The sequence below is a fragment of the Marmota monax genome, unplaced genomic scaffold, assembly GCF_021218885.2.
Source record: "Marmota monax isolate L192 unplaced genomic scaffold, Marmota_monax_Labrador192_F-V1.1 WCK01_AAM20220418_F8-fsc00008, whole genome shotgun sequence".
In the NCBI taxonomy this organism is placed as follows: domain Eukaryota; kingdom Metazoa; phylum Chordata; class Mammalia; order Rodentia; family Sciuridae; genus Marmota; species Marmota monax.
In genome coordinates, this window is record NW_026694432.1 from 16637524 (window position 1) to 16656926 (window position 19403).

At 42.9% G+C, this 19403-nt stretch overlaps 1 long non-coding RNA gene across 2 annotated transcripts; it reads right to left on the reverse strand.

The window, feature by feature from the left end:
• Positions 1 to 2146: 2146 nt before the first annotated feature.
• Positions 2147 to 9777, reverse strand: LOC124110071 (uncharacterized). 2 transcript variants are annotated; one of them, XR_006857167.2, is made up of 3 exons: positions 9645 to 9777; positions 9132 to 9442; positions 2147 to 2737 (listed from the first exon to the last, which is right to left on the reverse strand). It is a non-coding gene; the product is annotated as an uncharacterized LOC124110071 (long non-coding RNA). The 2 variants fall into 2 exon arrangements; XR_006857166.2 differs by having other exon boundaries at positions 9132 to 9777.
• Between the last annotated feature and the right edge of the window lie 9626 nt (positions 9778 to 19403).

Sequence of the window (19403 nt, forward strand, 5' to 3'; positions counted from 1 at the left end):
AGCCACATTCCCAGCCCTATTTTGTATTTTATTTAGAGACAGGGTCTCACTTAGTTGCTTAGCACCTTGCTTTTGCTGAGGCTGGCTTTGAACTCAGGATCCTCCTATCTCAGACTCCTGAGCTGCTGGGATTACAGGCATGCACCACTGCACCCTACTTCGGTTGTCTTTATTTCTTGTTAAAAATTAATTGACTCTAGCAGGGCATGGTGGTGTGTCTGTGATCTCAACAACTCAGGAGACTGAAGCAGCAGGATTGCAAATTTCAGGCCAGCCTGGACATTTAGCAAGATGCTGTCTCAAAATAAAAATTTAAAAGGGGCTGGAGTATAATTCAATGGTAGAGCACTCCTAGGTTCAATCTCTAGTATTGCCAAAATTAATTGATTATTTAATTAATTAAATTGACCATAAATGTAAAGGTTTACTTCTGGACTGCCATTTCTATTCCATTAATTCATATGTTCATTCTTATGTCAGTACCATACTACCTTTATTACTTTATATAATAAGTTTTGAGATTGGACAGTGAATCCTAAAACTTTTCTTTTTAAAATTGTTTCTGATGTTCTGTATCCTCTGCATTTGCATATGAATTTTAGGATTGACTTGTTCATTTCTGCAAAAGCAAAATCCAGCTGAATTTTTCCCCCCAATCCTAGAGATCAAACTGGGGGCCTCATACATGCTAGGCAAGCACTTTACTAGTGAGCTACATATCCAATCCCAGTCAGTTGAAATTTGTATAGATATTGTATGAAAAATGTAGATCAGTTTGAGGAGTAATGCCATCACCCCAAATACCATCTATTCACTTTTATTCATGAACATGGGATGTCTTCTCATTTATTTAGGTCCGTTTAATTTTTTAACAATGTTTTATAGTTTTTAGTGCATAAATCTTGTACTTCTTTTGTTAAATTTACTCATATTTTTCATCTTGATGCTATTTTAATAAAAACATTTTCTCAATTTCATTTACAGATGGTTCATTTTTAGTGTTTAGAAATCCAACTGATTTTTGTGTATTGATTTTGTATACTGAACCTTACTGAACTCATTTATTAGTTCTAATAGGCTTTTTGTGGATTCCTTAGAGTTTTCTATATTCAAAATCATACAAATAGAGATAGTTTTGATTCTTTCTCTCTACCCTGGATACTATAATCATCAGTTCTTATCCTCTTTCATTTCTTCTCACACACAGCCTTTAGACTAATTTTCCTTTTGTTCTCCTTTCAATTTTCTGAGATTTATGTTCAAGCTAATTTTGGTGCTGATCCTTTCTTGTTTCTTCAGGTACAAACTTCTCTGAAAAAAGGATACACTAAAATGAGGTAGCAGGCTGGAGGTATGGCTCAGTGTTTGAGTGCTTGCCTACTATGCACAAAGCCCTGGGTTCAGGGCTGGGGATGTGGCTCAAGCGGTAGCGCGCTCACCTGGCATGCGTGCGGCCCGGGTTCGATTCTCAGCACCACATACAAACAAAGATGTTGTGTCCGCCAAATACTAAAAAATAAATGTTGAAATTCTCTCTCTCTCTACCTCTCTTTCACTCTCTCTCTAAAAAAAAAAAAAAAAAAAAAAAAAAGCCCTGGGTTCAATCCCCAGCCCTGCAAACAAATAAGTAAATAAATAAATTTAACATGACAAGATGCTACACAGTAAGATGTAGTTCTGTGTATGTGTGTTTGTACTGGGAGTTTACCACTGAACTACATCCCTAGTCCTTTTTATTTTTTACTTTGAGAAAGGTTCTTGCTAAGTTGCTGAGGATCTCATTAAGTTGTTGAGGCTAGCCTTGAACTTGCAATCCTTCTGCTTCAGCTTTCTGAGTCCGTGGGATCACAGACCATGTGCCACCATGCCTGGCAGGGACATTGTTATTAGTTTCTGATATTTTCTTCCAATAAATTCTATGCATACTGAAATACATATATCTATATTTATATAAATTCATATGTATAACATCCTTACACATAGGAGCTGTTATATGTCTTGCTTTTGTTTTATCTTAACAATGAGTTTTGGAGGTTGTACCACGTAGCACCTAATTTTCATTAACAGTTATATACTCTTCCATTTTAATGAAACACTCTCCTATTGAGGGCTATTAAGGTTATTTCACCTTTTGTGTTACCAACAATTCTGCAGCAGACATCCTTGTATGTTTATTTGTACATGTCAAGTTGCCTTGGGCAATATTTTGAAAGGAAAAAAAGAGGTGTAGGAGAGCAAGGGTTTTGTGATTAGAAGGATTGCAGTTGTCTTCCTGCAGCCCTGCTCTATGCCATCTCCAGGCCCAGTCCTGACCATCAGTGCTCTCTGGCGGACCGGAGAGCTCTCCATCATTCTGCTTTGGCAGTTGGAAAAGGGCATCTTCTGGGAGCCTCTGGCTTGGAGTAGACAGCATTGGCCAGATTTGCAATCATTAGGCTCAGCCTGGCTAAGCCTGGGTCATGGCCTGTTTGGGAGTGGGATGCTGAACCACTGATGCTGGTGTGCAGCACACTGACTGCGGTGGGTAGGCCAGAAGTCAGCCTGTTGGGGTTGACCTTGGCTTTCAGGATGTCCTGAGCAAGCTGTTTAGCTAGATCCGGTGCTGACCTGTTCTGACCACGAGAGGGTAGTAATGAGCTGCCTAGCGTTCCAGGCTGTTGAAGGGCCTTCTCTGTACAAAGAAGCTCTTGTGTGGAGCAGCTTCCAAGAGGACAGGACAGCCAGGTAAATTATATTCCTGAAGAAGAAGGATGCATTAGAGGAAATCTAGTTGAACATATTAGAGAACACGATAAAAAGTATAAAATCAAGATGGACCACCTCTCATGAAAATAGCTTCATTATATATATATATATTTTCCATAAATATAGTACATGACATTACAAAAACTTCTAATAATACATAAAAGTACAAAGTATGACCACTGTTCACTTTTTGGCAATGTTTTTGTAACCTGATTTTTTTTAACTCAGAAAATGTGTGGTTATCTATCCTTGTCAATATCTTTAATGTTAGAGGCCTCAGGACTTGTACTTACATAAATGCTTCATAAATTTTTCTACCCCAGTAACCCCAAAGGCAGAGAAGATGAATGCTTAGCCAGGCAGGTAGTAGTGAGACTGTGTGTGGAACTGGAATGTAACAGAACAGGAGAAACTTCTCTGAAATAGTGTGCTTTTTACCTTAAAAGTTCAGACAAATTTTGCATTATACCCCATACATTTTTTTTTATACCCCATACATTTTGCATTCTCCTTCCCCTTTGTGTTTATTTAAAAATACGATGTCTTTTTCTCCTCCACATCTTTATAACATCTCATCGTATGTATGTACCACATGTAATGCTGGACATTTAAGTCATTGACAGTTTTTTTCTATACTATAAACACTATCTCACTATCATGTTGGGTGCGGTGGCGCATACCTGAAATCCCAGTGGCTTGGGAGGCTGAGACAGGAGGATCATGAGTTCAAAGCCAGCCTCAGCAAAGGAGAGGTGCTAAGCAACTCAGTGATACCTTGTCTCTAAATAAAATATAAAAAATAGGGCTGGGCATGAGGCTCAGTGGTCAAGTGCCCCTGAGTTCAATCCCCAGGACACAAAAAAACCCAACCAAAACAAAACAAAACACTATTGCAGTGAGCATCCTTCGGCCTATGTAGTTTCTCTTGTCTGATTATATCATTAGATTAGATTTCCAGAATGGGCATTTTGAAAAAACAAAGATACTCCCTTGCTCCCTGTGCTTTTGAAAAATTTGGTACAAGTGAGATGAAAAGGTGCTGAGGGGGAGAAGGGCTGTTCTTTATGCTTCTTGTTCAGGTCCTGGCTGGGACCTACCAGTAGTCTGGCTCTAGGCTTGGATCCTGCTTCTGCATTCACACAAGGTAACATGGCTTCCCTGTGCCCAGCAAAGTGCCAGGCTCTTATTTCCACCTTTTTTCATGTGGTCTTCCTAACAACCCGTTAAGATAGGGATGATTATTCTCATTTTGCAGAGGAGGAAGCCAGTCCTGTGAATCCAGGTGTTTTGGCCAAGGTTTCACAGAGAGGAATTTGATGTTTGGGTGTCTTGATTCAGGGATTCAGCATCAATGTCAGCTTAGGGAACAGGACAGCTTAGCTGTAGACTTACTCCTAGGATAGTCGCCTGATAACCTTTGAATCTAGCCACTCAGGAGGATGAGACAGGAGGATCCCAAGTTCAAGGCCAGCCTCAGGGACTCAGCCAAACCTTGTCTCAAAATAAAATAAAAATAACTAAAATTGTTGGGGGTGTAGGTCAGTGGTAGAGCACTCATCTAGCATGCAAGAGGCCCTGGGTTTGATCCCCAGCACCACAAAAAAACAAAACAGAACAAAAAACCTTTCAGTTGCAAGTAAACACAAAACCCAAAACAACACTAGAGCTATTTTAAGTTTTGTTTTTTTTTTTTTTAAAGGAGGAGTAATGGTGGGGGAGGGAATTACACGAACACAGAGAAGTCTCATGGAGCCCAAGAGAAAAAATAATTAGTCTCAGGAGGAATGAGGAAGCAGTGTTCTCTCTGTTTCTCTTTCTCTGGGAAATCATGGCCTCCAGCCTCTGCTTCCGTAAGTGCATCTAGCTCACTCTTCTCCTTTAGCAGATCAGGTTCTTTGCCTTGCCATGAATGTGGCCTTCTTCCAGCTTCCAATTTTACATCCGCTCACTTTAGGTCTGCAGCCTAGACTGAGCTGGGATCTCTTATTCTAAACCCAAATCCCCAGGAGAGAGAATCTGATCTGATAACCTTTTGATATGTGTCCACTTCTGATCCAAACAGTGGTTGCCTTCATGGGCAGCACTAGGTAGTACACACATGGCTATCAGCCGGGGGAAGTTCTTAAAGGACAGGGATCATCGCTGGCTGGCAGATTCCTATAAAGGTGTCTACTTTGTCTCCCTGTCTGTATAAAACCCCAATATTAAACAGCATTCTATTAGAGGAAAAGGGTTGGAAACCCAACTCAAGTTTACTTAAACAAAAAAGGGAACTTTTTATCTCTAACAGAAAAGTCAAGGGCTTGATTTCAGGCACAGCTGGATCCACTTGCTCAAAAACACTGCCAGGAACCATCTATCTCTTTTCATCTCTCAGTTTGACCTTCTTCTGTGTGTACTTCATTCCCAGGGAGGCTTTTTCCCTTGTGGTGATAATGTGGCTTCGAGCAGCTCCGTCGCATGACTTAGTTTTCTCAGGGGGAAGCAAATTTCCCCTTTCCGATAGTTTCAGTTCTGATTGTCTTTGATTGAGCCAGAGCTTATTCTGAACCAATCCCTGTGACCAGGGGACAGTTGTCTGATTGGCTAGCCCTGGGTTACATGATCATTCCAGAGCTGAGGTGTTACTGTTCCCCCAAAGAAAAATGGAGTGTTATTAACAGAGATTCCAAGGCTGGGGTGTAGCTCAGTGGTGAAGTACATGCCTAGCATGCATGAGGCCTTGGGTTTGATCTCCAGAATCTCAAAAAAGAAAAAAAAAATTACAGAGATTCTGGAACCTATTTTTAGAAACAGAGGATTAAAATGTTCATCAATCACCTCCTGGGATATGTTGAAAAACGCTGGAGGAAAGTAAATAAAATTCTCTTATTCTTTTACTACATGTTTATTATTATTTGCAGGACTGAGGGTTGAACCCAAGGGCACTTCACCACTGAGCTACATCCCCAGTGCTTTTTGTTTTTTAAATTTTGAGACAGGTCCCACTAAGTTAGTGAAGATAGACTCAAACTTGCCATCTGACTATATCAGCCTCCCAAATCACCAGAATTACAGATGTTCGCCACTGATTCCAGCCATTCTTTTATTTGATATACATTTATTGAAGGTTCTATATGTACTCCTCTCTGTGTTCAGGGGATATAAGAGTGAATCAGAGGATAGTAGAATGAATCGGACATTATTACCCTGTGTGCATAAGTGATTACACAACCAGTGTAACTCTACATCATGTACAACTAGAAGAATGAGTATACTCCATTTAGATATGATGTGTCAAATGCATTCAATGGTCATGTATAACTAATTAGAACAAATTAAAAAATAATTTAAAAAGAGTGAATCAGAGTGGGGTGCTGTGGCTCATGCCTGTAATCCCAGTGACTTCCAGGAGGCTGAGCAGGAGGATTACAAATTTGAAGCCAGCCTCAAAAAAAAAAGTGGGGGTGGTGGTGCCAGTAGTGTAGCTCAGGGGATAAGTATCCTGGGTTAAATTCCCAGTACCAAAAAATTAAAAATAAAAAATAAATTTAAAAAGAGAGAGGGGCTGGGGTTGTAGCTCAGTGGTTGAGCACTTGCCTGGCATGCATGAGGCACTGGGTTCAATCCTTAACACACATAAAAATAAAAATAGGGCTGGGGATGTGGCTCAGCGGTAGCGCGCTCGCCTGGCATGCATGCGGCCCGGGTTCGATCCTCAGCACCACATACAAACAAAGATGTTGTGTCTGCCGAAAACTAAAAAATAAATATTAAAATTCTCTTTCTTTCTCTCTCTCTCTCTCTCTCTCTCTCTCTCTCTCTCTCTCTCTCTCTCTCTCTCTCCCCCCTCTTTAAAAAAATAAATAAAAGATATTAAAAAAAGAGAGGGATGGGGATATAGCTCAGTTGGTAGAGTGCTTGACTCACATGCAGAAGGCCCTGGGTTCAATCCCCAGCACCAAAAAAAAAAAAAAAAAGAGAGAGAGAGAGAGAGTTTTCTCTGGTTTTCCATATACATGGCAGGAAGTGACTGTGTTCAGCTTTGGGTCCAGTGCCTAAACCTGACTCCTTGGCACCAATTGCAAAGTGACAGCCCTGTAGGCCAAATATGATGCAAAAAATATGCTTAGCCTGTGGCATTTAGAAAAATGAATTAGTGCCCCAAATTAAAAAATTGGGAAACTTCAAATAAAAATCTGGAAAATCAGAATATCTGACAACTCTGGTCTTATATTCCCATGGCAACCATCTGCTAGAGCAGAGTAGCAGCTGCTGCCTGGAGCCCAGGCACACACTCTCATTGCCTTGGTTGCTGCCTTCCCTATTGTCCTTCATTGGGTGTTTCACTCCTTTTCATTACTGTTGTGATCCTTGGGGGCATTTGAACTTGAGTCACTTTGGCCTGGTTTCAGAGTCCCTAGAGACAAAATTCATCCCAGATTGGGTCAAATGTGGATCTCTGATTCCAAGTACTATGGCCATAGCAGGGCAGACTGCATCAGTGAGGTCCACATGGGACCCAGGGCACCTCTTCAGCAAGGTTTGTGGGAAATAGCAGGTTCTCAGGAAAAGAACTGTAGATGGGCAGACACTCCAAGAAGAGCCTAGTACAAGGGGAAGGAAATGAAGGCTGGTGCCCACTTATTACACCAGACATGTAATAAAGGCCTCTACTAAAGTAGACATAGTGGGTTAGAGAGAAGGGAGATTAATTTATAAGTTGTTAAGAACATGATGCCAACTCTAGTGACTTGGGAGGCTGAGGCAGGAGGATCTCAAGTTCAAAATCAGCCTCAGTAATTTAGCAAGGCCCTAAGCAACTTAGTGAGACCCTGTCTCAAAATAAAAAAATAAAAAGCGTTGAGATTTTAGCTCAGTGGTTAAGCACCCTGAGTTCAATCCCTAGAGTCAAAAAAAAAAAAAAAAGTACGTAATGGGCTGAGAGGGGGCAAGACCCTCTGACTTAGGTAACAGTAAAAAGTGGTGTCCTTCATCAAAATTGAGAATACTGGCTAGGGATATAGCTCAGTTGGTAGAGTGCTTGCCTCAAATCCACAAGGTCCTGGGTTCAATCCCCAGCACCACAAAAATAAATAAATAATAATTTTTAAAAAATCCAGAATACCAAGAGAAGAAGGGTTGGGGGAAGATAAAGAGTTCCTTTGTGTTTTGTGGAGCTTGCTGTGCTGTGCCTGGGGTCATGCTGGTAGAGCTGCTTGGTAACAGGCGGTAGCAGGCATCCTTTGGGGAAAGATGTGGGCTTGATATATGCACTAAGTCACTGGTTAAGAGAGAGAAGTCGAAAACACAGGCACAGGCTAACTGTGGGAGCAGGCCTGAGGGGTGGAAGGGAAGGGGGCTAACCAGTAGAACCACAAGGAGTACTGCTAAAGGCACAGAGAGCTGCCAGAAATGCTGGTTGCAGGAGGAGAACCAGGGGTGGTGGCCTCACAGAAGCCCACGGAGGTCTGTCCATTTAAAAAGAAGAGTGATCATCAGCAGCACATATTTAGAGGAAGGAAGAAGGCTTGGATACAACTTTTTGGATTTGGCAATTAAGAATTTATCAGTGAATGGGATAAGCATGTCATAAAGTGGTTGTGCAGAAACCAGAAACCCTGGGCTGAAAAATGAGTGAGTAGGGAGGATGGGAGACTGGATGGCAACTCTTCGAGCACTGGGGTGTGGAGAGAAGGAGAGAATTAGTCCAAAAGCAGAGTTTGTGTCCAACAAGATGCCAGGGGAAGGCCTGGCTGCTGGCTAGAGACCCAGGTGTAACTAATGCCTTCATCTGGGGATGGGAGGGCCTGAGAAGGCTTCAGCTGCCAGGTGCTGTCTTATTTGTGGAGCCCAAGTGAAAGCAGAAAGGCCTGCAGAGGGAACTGCTCTCCGAGGAGGCCCCAGCTTTGTGGCTGGGGTTTTCCCACTCTGCATCTAGTTTCCTTGATCCACTGATTATCTTGGGCCGGTTTTGCTGAATGACTCAGGAGCTTGAGCAAGCTTTGCCACTTGGTTTCACAGCTCTGGGGGAGGGGAAGCCCGATTCTTTTCTGATAATCCCGGAACAGTCATTAAGATATTGAGAAAAGCAGGAAAGTGAGACCCCAGCTTCAGAGCAAAGGCTCTCCAGGACTTTTTTTCTTTTGGGGGGGTAGGGGTACCGGGGATTGAACTCAGGGGCACTCAACCACTGAGCCACATCCCCAGCCCTATTTTGTATTTTATTTAGAGAGAGGATCTTGCTGAATTGCTTAGCACCTCACTTTTGCTGAAGCTGCCTTTGAACTCACGATGCTCTTGCCTCATCCTCCCAAACCGCTGGGATTACAGGCATACGCCACCACATCTGGCCCCTGTCTTTATTCTCAATAAAATAATATCTAACCATTATTGAGAGCTCTTACCTTTGCTGAGCAATGTTCTATGGTCCTCCAGGCTTATCTGTGAGGTGACTCTGATTATTCTCTGCTAGGAGGAAGCTGAGAGTCAGGTGAAATGACTTGCCTGGGGCATCTAGCCAGTCACTGGAATTGCTGGGAATTGGAGGCCAAAAGTCAGTGCCTTTAACCATAATGGACTCTGCACTTCTGATGATGTCTCCAGGTCACCCAGCAAGGTCTGTGGGATTGAGGAGGGACCTCCCAAATGAGGGTCCTGGGAAAATGGCTGAGAAATAAGGACCTTCTAAGAAGCTTCTCTCCAGCTAGAATTTCTTCTGTGAAGAAAAGGATGAGATCTTTTGAGCTTGTTCTGAGACTCCTGTTACCTGAGACCCCTTTCTGCAGCCCCCACCCTTCTGCTTAGATAAAGGGTCTATTCATCAGCCTCCCCAGAGCTGGATCTGGAAGCTGGGCCTGGCATCAGCCATGTCTCCCTCCTCTTGCCTGCCTTCCTGCCTCTCCCTGTGGACTTGACACCTGGTATCTCTTTCCTGTGTCCCTGAGCCCAGGGCTTGTGAAGTCCAGGCAGGCACAGTATCATTTTCTTCCTAAACTGTCCCTGAAGCAGGAACAATTTTGCATGCTCTTTGTCAGTACACACTTCCAAAGGTTCCTGTGAAATTCAGGCGCCAGTAAACACCCAAAGAGGAGGAAATGGGCCAAATAATGAGCCTGCAATTGCATCAGAATTGACGCACTCCATGCCTTTTCCCCCACCTCAGTCTCCAGAGGAGCCCAGTGGGGCCAGGCCCAAACCCTCTCCCCTTCATTTGGCCTAGGCAAGAGGCTAAGTTGGGGTGAAGGGGCTATGCTGAGGAGGTGACATAGACTCCAGCTGTATCCTCCTTGGTCTCAAAGGTAACTTGTGGACACATCTAAAAGCTAGAGAAAAGGCAAAGATGGGGTAGCCTGAGGAAAGACTCCAAAAGCATTGAGGGTTTTTGGAGTGTCAGCCAGTTGCCAGGCTCCTTACACTTGTAACAATAATAACAGTAATGATATCTGACACACAGGCACTTGATCTATGATCAAAAGTTGCCGCCATTTTCTTTTTCCCTTTTTTTTTTTTTTTTAACCCGGGGATACTTTGCCACTAAATATCCCCAGCCCTTTTTATTTTGAGACAGAGTCTTACTAAGTTGTTTAGGGTATCACTAGATGTTGCTGAAGCTGATCTCGAACTTGTAATTCTCCTGCCTCAGCCTCCTGAGTCGATGGATTTACAGGTGTGCTCCATTGTGCCCAACAGCAGCTGCCATTTTATTGTGTGATGGCCCTATATGATTTACATGCATTATCCTACTGAATTCTAGCAACACTCTTACAAGTTAGCAAGATTACAATTACTCTTTTACGAGTTAGGGAACTGAGACTGAGAGGGGTTAAAGTTCAGAATTAACCCAGGTCACTCAGCTGGGCACTGGAGAGTCTGGGTTAGGAACCAGGTCTATTTGGTCTTTGCTTCATCCTGTGTGTTAATTATGTGATCTTTTCAAGAAAAATAGAGAGTTATTATTGCTTTGGCTTACAGATGGGGAAACTGTGACCTCAGGCAAGTCTATTCACTTTTCTGAGCCTGAGTATAAATCTCAACGCTATTATTGATGACCTCATGCTGAACTCTGGGGGGCTCAAGAGTACTCCTAACTCTAGGAGTCTTCCAAGAGTCCCTCGAAATGCAGTTTGGGTTTCACAGGGCTCCCCCTCCCCAGGAGGTGATAGAACCAGCCCCTGCCTAAGTGCTGATCATCTGGCTTTGATCATCTGTTCACTCAGCTTTGCCCCTGGACTGCCAGTTTCTGTGGACCCCTCTGGCTATTCTGTTAGCTCTGTATCTGGTAGGGCCTAGCTCGGAGGACAGGTTGTTTGAATTGGGGGGAAAATGGATCCCTGGAGGAGCTGCGATTTGATCCTAGGTCTGTTGGTTCCAAGAGTCATTTCCACTCCCTCCCTCTGCCGTAGGCCCCCCGCTTGCCTGGTGAGGCCTAGGTACACAAGCTGAAGAGCAAAGAGTCAAGGCAGCAGGTCAGAAGGTTTAGAATCTTTCCCCTGCCCTCCCCTTTCCTTGTCCAGAAGCCAAGGAGAATTATGAAAACTCAACTGCCCTGTACCAGTCTCAGCCCCAAGTTAAGGAATGCAAAAGGTGAGGAGTTGCCATGGTAACGGCAGTGCCAGGTATGTTGGTGGGTACTTAGCTTGTGCAGCATCACAGGAAGGCCTGCCCAGTGCCTGTCTGAGGGTTTACATTTCTGGCAACAAGGCAGTGGCATTTCATTTGTTCTCCTTAATGGGACAATATGGGAGACTTGCTTTTCATTGCCTCCATTTTTTTCTAAGTAGAAAAGGAGGAAAAAAATCATGCTTTTTTCCTTCCCACCCACTCGGAGAAGTGCTGGAAAACACCAGCATTCCCTTCCAAGGCTCTGCTGCAGCTGGTCATGAAACCCCATCATCACTTAAATTGCTCCATTTTAAAGGTTTGTGAAAACTGCACTAAATTGATTTTTCCCATATCACTTCTATCTGTTATTCTGTGGTCTCTCGTCAGTGCTGCATTTTCTCAGAGCAGGGAAGCAAGTCTGTAAGGAAAGTCTTTGCTAGTCTGGGAGCCAAAAAATAAAGAGGATTTTAGAAAGTACCAAATTCTTGTCTTTCTTTTACTTACTCATGCACTTATGTATTTATTTTTACCCTGGGTCTGTTGAAAAGGATTTGGCTCACAGATTCTAAACTCAATTTAGCTTCAGGCCTTAATCACTGCGGGAGCAGAGAATCTTATAATCACAGGGATGGAAAGAATCTTAGAAGTCATCTGGTTCAGAGACCCTCCAACTTTTAGATATTATCAATAGTTAAAAGTTTAAAAAATAAGAAGGGAGACAAAGATATAGTTGCCAGCTTTTAGTCTAGCCAAACAAGAACATCAAAAGCTGCAACTATCTTGTTTCACATTTTATTTATTTATTTTGGTACTGGAGATTGAACCTGAGGACCCTTAACCACTAAGCCACATCCTTAGCCCCCCACTTTTTAATTTTTATATAATTTTTTTAGTTGTAGGTGGACACAATATTGCTTCAACCCCAGCCCCCCAGCCTTTTTTATTTGAGACAGGATCTCCCTAAGTGGCTTAGGGCCTCACTAAGTTGCTGAGGCTGGCCTCAAACTTGCCATCCTCCTTCTTCAACCTTTCAAGTCCCTGGGATTAGAGGCGTGGGCCACACACCTAGCTTGTTTCACATTTTAATATCAAAAGGTAGGAAGGGTACATACTTTCAAAATACAATACTCTTCCTTAAACCATATAAATTTAGCACACATAAATTCACCTCTTAATCATTTATTTAGCATACTTTTCCACGCACTAGCATCAGTCTGAAGGTGGACATTTGAGAACTAGTAAACTTTGGTTTACTGTTCTTACCAGTATTTCTTGGGGATGATGTCTTGGTCTCTGCTTGGATACTTCTGATAACTGGGGTGCTTGTCACTCTCCCTTTTAGGTTGATTCAAGCTGTTATTTATTCTTTTATTTTTTTTAGCACCAGGGATTGAACCCGGGGACACTTAACCACTGTGCCACATCCCTAGCCCTTTTTAGTATTTTCTTTAGAGACAGGGTCTTGCTGAGTTGCTAAGTACCTCATTAAGTCCACGAGGCTGGCTTTGAACTCAAGATCCTCCTGCCTCAGCCTCCTGAGTGGTTAGGATTACAAGTGCGGGCCACACCCACTTTTATTTATTGTGTGTGTGTATGTGTGTGTGTGTGTGTTGCCAGGGATGGAACCCAGGGCCTTGCACATGCTTGGCAAGCACTCTATCTCTGAGCTACATCCCCAGCTGTTACAACTTTGAGCCCTTCCCTTGTCTATCCTTCTTCAAGTGGTGGGATGTCCCTCCTACACATTTCCTCACCTCTCCTGCAGTTACCACTTTTATGTATTAATCTCAGGTGTTGAAATTCCCAGCTGACACATCATCAATATCAACTTCTTGAGGGCAAGGTCTATGGCTGTTTACTGTTGAATCCTGGGACCCATCACATGGCAGAAACTCATCAATAATTGTTGACCAAAGGAATGAATGTTCATGCACTGGGCTAATGATATCGTGACCATGAAAATAACGAGCATTTGTTTCATGTGTACTGTATGCTAAGCATTTTATGTGATTTTGATCAGGAATAGGATTTTATGTCAGGGCATTTGGAATAAGATTAAAATTATAATTGATGAGGCATGTTTTAAAAGGAAGTTTCCCTGGGAATTTATCCTATAGAATTCCCTTCAAAGTGCTCTAAGATGTATGTGCAAAAATGTCTACTGAAGGGCTGGGGTTGTGGGTCGGTGGTGGAGTGCTTGCCTAGCACATGTGGGGCCCAGGGTTTGATCCTCAGCACCACATATAAATAAATAAAATAAAGGTATTGTGTCCACCTACAATTTAAAAAAATATTTTAAAAAATGTCTATTGCAGTATTGCTTCTAATAGGAAAAGACTGGAAATAACTTTTTTTTTATAAAGAGAGAGGGAGAGAGAGAGAATTTTAATATTTATTTTTTAGTTTTCGGCGGACATAACATCTTCGTTTGTATGTGGTGCTGAGGATCAAACCTGGGCCGCACGCATGCCAGGTGAGCGCACCACTGCTTGAGCCACATCCCCAGCCCCACAAATAATTATCAATAGGGAACCTGTTAAGTAAATTATAGTTTGGCCATACCATGTAGGCAGCATTTAAAAAGAACAAGTTATATCTAAACGTACTGATATGAAAAGCTGTCCAAGAAATATCATTAAGGAAAACAACCCTACTTCTGTTAAACATACATACTCACCCCAATATACAGAAAAAAACACGAACATACAGAAAAAAAAATCTGGAGAGACAATATAATCCAAATCATTAACAGTAGTTCTTTCTCTGTATAGATTTGCAAGGGACTTTTACTTTATTAAGTATCCATTTCTAATTAAAAAATAAGCTGGATGTGGAACCGGGTGCGGTGGCGCACGCCTGTAATCCCAGAGCCAACCTCAGCAACTGCAAGGAGCTAAGCAACTCAGTGAGACCCTGTCTCTAAATAAAATACAAAATAGGGCTGGGGATGTGGTTCAGTGGTTGAGTGCCCCTGAGTTCAATTCCTAGTACCCCTCCCCCCTGGGTACTAGGGATGTGGTGGGTTGGGCAAGCTTGTAATCCCAGTGATTTCAGAGGCTGAGGCAGGAGGATAGCAAGTGCAAAGCCAGCCCCCACAATTTAGTGAGAGCCTGTCTCAAAATAAATAAATAATAAGGATGTTGCTCAGTGGTTAAGTGCCCCTGGGTTCAATCCCTGGTACCAACAAACAAACAAATAAATATAAAACCATTCTTCTTATACTTTTTAAAAAATAGTTTTATTAAAGTATAATTTACACACCATTAAATGCATATATCATTTTTCAGTGGTGGTGTGGGGAAGATTTTAAAAATCACGAATAGAAGCTTTCTGACATTGAAGTTAACCTAGTCTCTTGTCTCTCTGTCCACCCCTCTGTTTCCCTCCTCACACTGGGTCCCTTCCCAGGACCAGTATCTATAGTGATGTAGAAGACTCTTCTTCCTTACCTGGGCCTTTAAAAGGAGATTTTACCTGGATGACTCCTGAGGTTCTTGCAGATATGAATTCAGGTGAGTTGGTAGTCCTAGTTTTCATCCTATGGAAACTTGTTTTTAGGGAGGAAGGATCTGGTAATTTTATTCTCATTACATGAAAATGGCTTATGAGGCCCAGTTTATTTTTCTCTCTTGTGATGTTTGAATTTTAATAAAAGATGAACTGCCAGTTTGGCTTTAAACCAAGAAGGAAAACGTCCAAGTGTGCATTTTCTACACATATAAACTTGAGGACAGGATAGGGAATATGTTTGGGGGAGGGTAAGGCAATCTTTTCAGCATCCTTGAAAACATAGCAGTAGTCAAATTAGGATCACTGATATGATTGGTAATGGGGTCCAAGAAGTTATCACTAAAGGAACTGGGACCCACTGTTGGGGAGAAAGTCAAGCTTCTGACCATAGCACCAGACAGAACTAAGAAAGCTCTGCACCATGGGGGAAGGAGTCTTCTCAAATTTACAATGTGACCTTGATTGCCCCACTTAACCTGGTGCTTTGAGGTCTCAGTGTGTAGAAACATTATCTGGTCAGAGAGCATATATTAAACATTTATACAGGCCCAGATAAGCTAAGTCACTCTGCAAGAGTGTCTATAATGAAGAGTTTACACTCAAACCAACATCCAGAACACAAGTAGATTGTAACCACATTCTCATTAGAAGCCAACCCATAGTGGTTGAGGGTGTGGGGCCTGGAAAAATACTCTTGAGGTCTGAGTTCCCCTGGAAAAATATCTGTTGAGTTCAAATCCTCCTGGCTTTATCATATACTATCGAGGTGACTTTGGTCATGCGGATTGCTGTTACTGTTTCCCTACAGAATAGGGATAATAGAGTAAGAATAGGGATAATAGAGTAAGAATAGGGATAATAATATAAAACAAGGGTAGTATTACCTCCTGGAATTGTGAAAATTAGTTAACATAAAGTGATCAGAACATCACCTGGTACATAGTAAATGCTTAATAAATGTTAGCTGTGAGCATTATTACTTCTTAATCCCTTTTTGTAGGGGGATTTGCTGCCTCAGTTTCAACAGGGCTAGCTTCAATTATTAATAAATTCTTTGATATTTTCCTCCTGCCAAACAGAGAAATTGAGTTGCAAGGTATCAGGATATGCTGTGAACTAAACCTAAGAAGCTCGACTGTTAGTTCTAGGGACTGCCTTGGGCAGATCCCCGCCCCCTAGGGCCTCAGTTGCCCCATCTGTAAGATGAAACCAGGAGGCTGAGCCGAGTTCCTCAACTTTTCCCTCTTCCAATCCTTGTCAGTTCCTGAAGTCGTTTTTTCTTCCTTCTGTCAAAATCCAGTTTCACCTTATGGTGGTGGAGATGGGTATCCTTATTGATTGCCAATGGCCCCTGGGAAGTATCTGGAAGGAGGCCACAGCCTTCTAGTCCTCTCGGGCCCACACCCTGCTTCAGCCAAAGTTTTCCAGCTCCATCTGGCACCAGCAGAGGGAACTCTGGCTGGCCGGAGACCCCCACCCGCAGAGAGCCTAGATGTCTCTTGGAATTCACAGCTTCTTCACCTCCCGGCTGGGCTCCTGCACAGTGCGTCGCGCAGGGGAGTCTTGGGGGTCTAGGAGGCAGCTGAGAGCAGGCTGCCCGCGGTCGGCGTGGGACTCCTAGAGGCTTCCTGCGCAAGCTGATTGGCAAGGCAAGGAGTAGTAGAGCTCTCAGCCAGCTGGAACCGGCGCCCTGCCCCCTAAGCCCTGGTCCCTGTAAAAGAGGGCTGTAAAATTCCGGAAGAGAGATTAGAGTCAGGGGATGGGTGGGGCGGTGAATCAGTACATTCCTCCTTCTGCCCCCGCCCCTTCTCCTCCTCGGTTATCACTCTTGAGAGGGTTGGGCCCTCTCACGGCCTTCTCCTGACCGATCCATTGGCAGGGGCCAGACGAGCTCAATAGTGGAAGGCGGGAACCTCCCATGCTCATCTAAACTTTGTAAAGCCAGGATCATTTATTTTGCAGTTGATGACCCCATTTGGTTTTAGTTGTTACTTCCAACTGAGGTGTTTTTTTTTTTTTTTTTTTTTTTTTTTTTTTTTTTTTTTTTTGGCACTGGGAATTAAACCCAGGGAACTTCACCACTGAGCTCCAGCCCCTTTGTCAAAATTTTACTTTGAGGCTGGGCACCGAGGTGCATGCCCTGTGATCCCAGCGATTTGAGAGGCTGAGGCAGGAGGATTGCAATTCGAAGCCAGCCTTAGCAATGTAGTGAGGCCTTAAACAACTTAGCAACACCCTGTTTCAAAATTAAAAATAAAAAGGGCTGGGGACTTAGCTCAGTGGTAAAGCTCCCTGGATCAATCCCCAGTACAAAATTTTTTGAGACAAGGTTTTGCCAAGTTGCTGAGGCTGGCCTCAAATTTGCTAAATTCCTGCCTCAATCTTCTGAGTCCCTGAAATTACAGACCTGCACCAGCCTCTGGGCCCAACTGAGTCCTTTTCATAAGAGTACTTCATAAGTGTCAGTGTATTCCTTAGTAGCTCTGGCTTATTGAGCAGTCCCTTACTATGAGGCAGGGTCTATTGCTCTTCTCTTCCTAAATTTTTTTTTTTTTCAGTATTAGAGGCAAGGAATCAGAAGGCCCAATGAGGATAGGTAAATTCCTCAAGGTCACCAAGTGGCAGAGCCAGAAATAACCCCAGCTCTGTTGGTTGCATACATTTCCCACCACACCCTGTCATTTCCTTTACTTAGGTCATTGAAAGGCAAGACTTGTTTGTTAGGGGGTAGGAAAGTAACTTTTATGGACCACCTTTCACTGTGCCAGCTACTCTAAATATACTTTTTTTTTTTGGGGGGGGGAGGATACTGGGATTGAACTCAGAGGCACATTACTACTGAATTACCTCCCCATTTGGTTTCTCTAAATTGTTGAATCTGGTCTCAAACTTGAGATGAGGCTAACCTCCAACTTTTGATTCCCCTGGCTCACCTTCCAGAGTTTCTAGGATTACAGGCTGTACATTAATGCCTGGACCACACCCATATTTCTTTTCATTCTCCTCAACACCCCTCCCCACACACACACACACACACCGTATTGGGGATTGAACCCAGGGTCTTCTACCATTGAGCCACATTCCCATTCCCTTTTAAGAACAGTCTATCTATCTATCTATCTATCTATCTATCTATTTATTTATTTTGCAGTGCTGAGGATCAAACTCAGGGCCTCATGCATGCCAGGCAAATGCTCTACCACTGAGTCACATCCCCAGCCCCTATTTCTTTGGACAGGGTCTCACTAATTTGTGAGGCTGGCTTGAACTTGCAATCTTCTTGCTTCAGCTGCTGGAGTATCTGGGATTACAGGCATGTACCAGCATGCCTGGCAATCTCTAATGTCTTTACAGTTCTTGTCAGTTTACAAAGAACTTTCAAGCTCATCATTTCAGAGCTATCATCCCATATGATAGAGGAGGACAGAGTTTTATTCATGAAGACATCTGTCCACTGTCACAAACTAATAGTAAGTAGCAGAGCCTATAGCTTTATATTTATTTATTTTTATATATGAGGTCTTGAAGTCCTGGGTTCAAGTGATCCTCCTGCCTCAGCTTCATGAATAGCTGGAAATACAAGTACATGCCACTGTGTGTAGGCTAGAGCCTGTTTTATTTTATTATTATTATTTTATTTTTTGGGTACCAGAGATTGAACTCAGGGTACTTGGCCACTGAACCACATCCCCAGCCCTATTTTGTATTTTATTTATAGACAGGGTCTCATTGAGTTGCTTAGGGCCTTGCTAAGTTGCTGAGGCTGGCTTTGAACTTGCAATCCTCCTGTCTCAGCCTCCCAAGCTGCTGGGATTACAGGCCTGTAATTTTAAAATGAACTCAACAGAACCAGTGATATCAAAGCTAATTCCATTTATTCATTCTACAGTACTGAGTACCATTCTAATAGTTTTAATATTTAGCTAATACTTATTAAACACTTAACATGTGTCTATCACAGTGTTCCATGAATATGTACACTAACTCCTTCAGTTTTCAAAAACACATTTTATGAGATGGTGTTACCTTTTCCATTTTATAAATGGGGAAATTGAGACTCAGAGATATGAAGTACCTTTTCAAGGTTACATAGCAACTACATGGCAATGCAAGAATGCCAGATAAAACAGCATGGAGGCCCATCGTGGGAACTAGGCACCTGGGTTGTGTTTGAACATCAGGGCTTGCGTTTCTTTGCCATATCATCATTACTCTTTCTCCAACCCATGTGTGTGGCAGGCCCACACAGCTCCTGCTCTCAAGGAGCTAACACTCTATAAAATCAGCCAAGAATGCTGCCAGTTTTGCCTCACAAGGACACTGGGAGGATTAATAAGCAAATGGCACTTGGAATGCTTCCGCAAAAGTCCTGGATAAACTCAGGGCACTTATGTATGAAATTCACTGCCAAGGGTGGATCATGACTTAATAAGGTGCCTGCAGCCCAGTTCCTGATTTGTTTGAGGTGTAGAGGAAGTAAAGCCAATTACAGCCTTCTTTGGGAAACCATTTATATGTCAGAAGCTAGGGCATCTCTCTGCTGGCCTGGGGATAAGGGAAAGTGG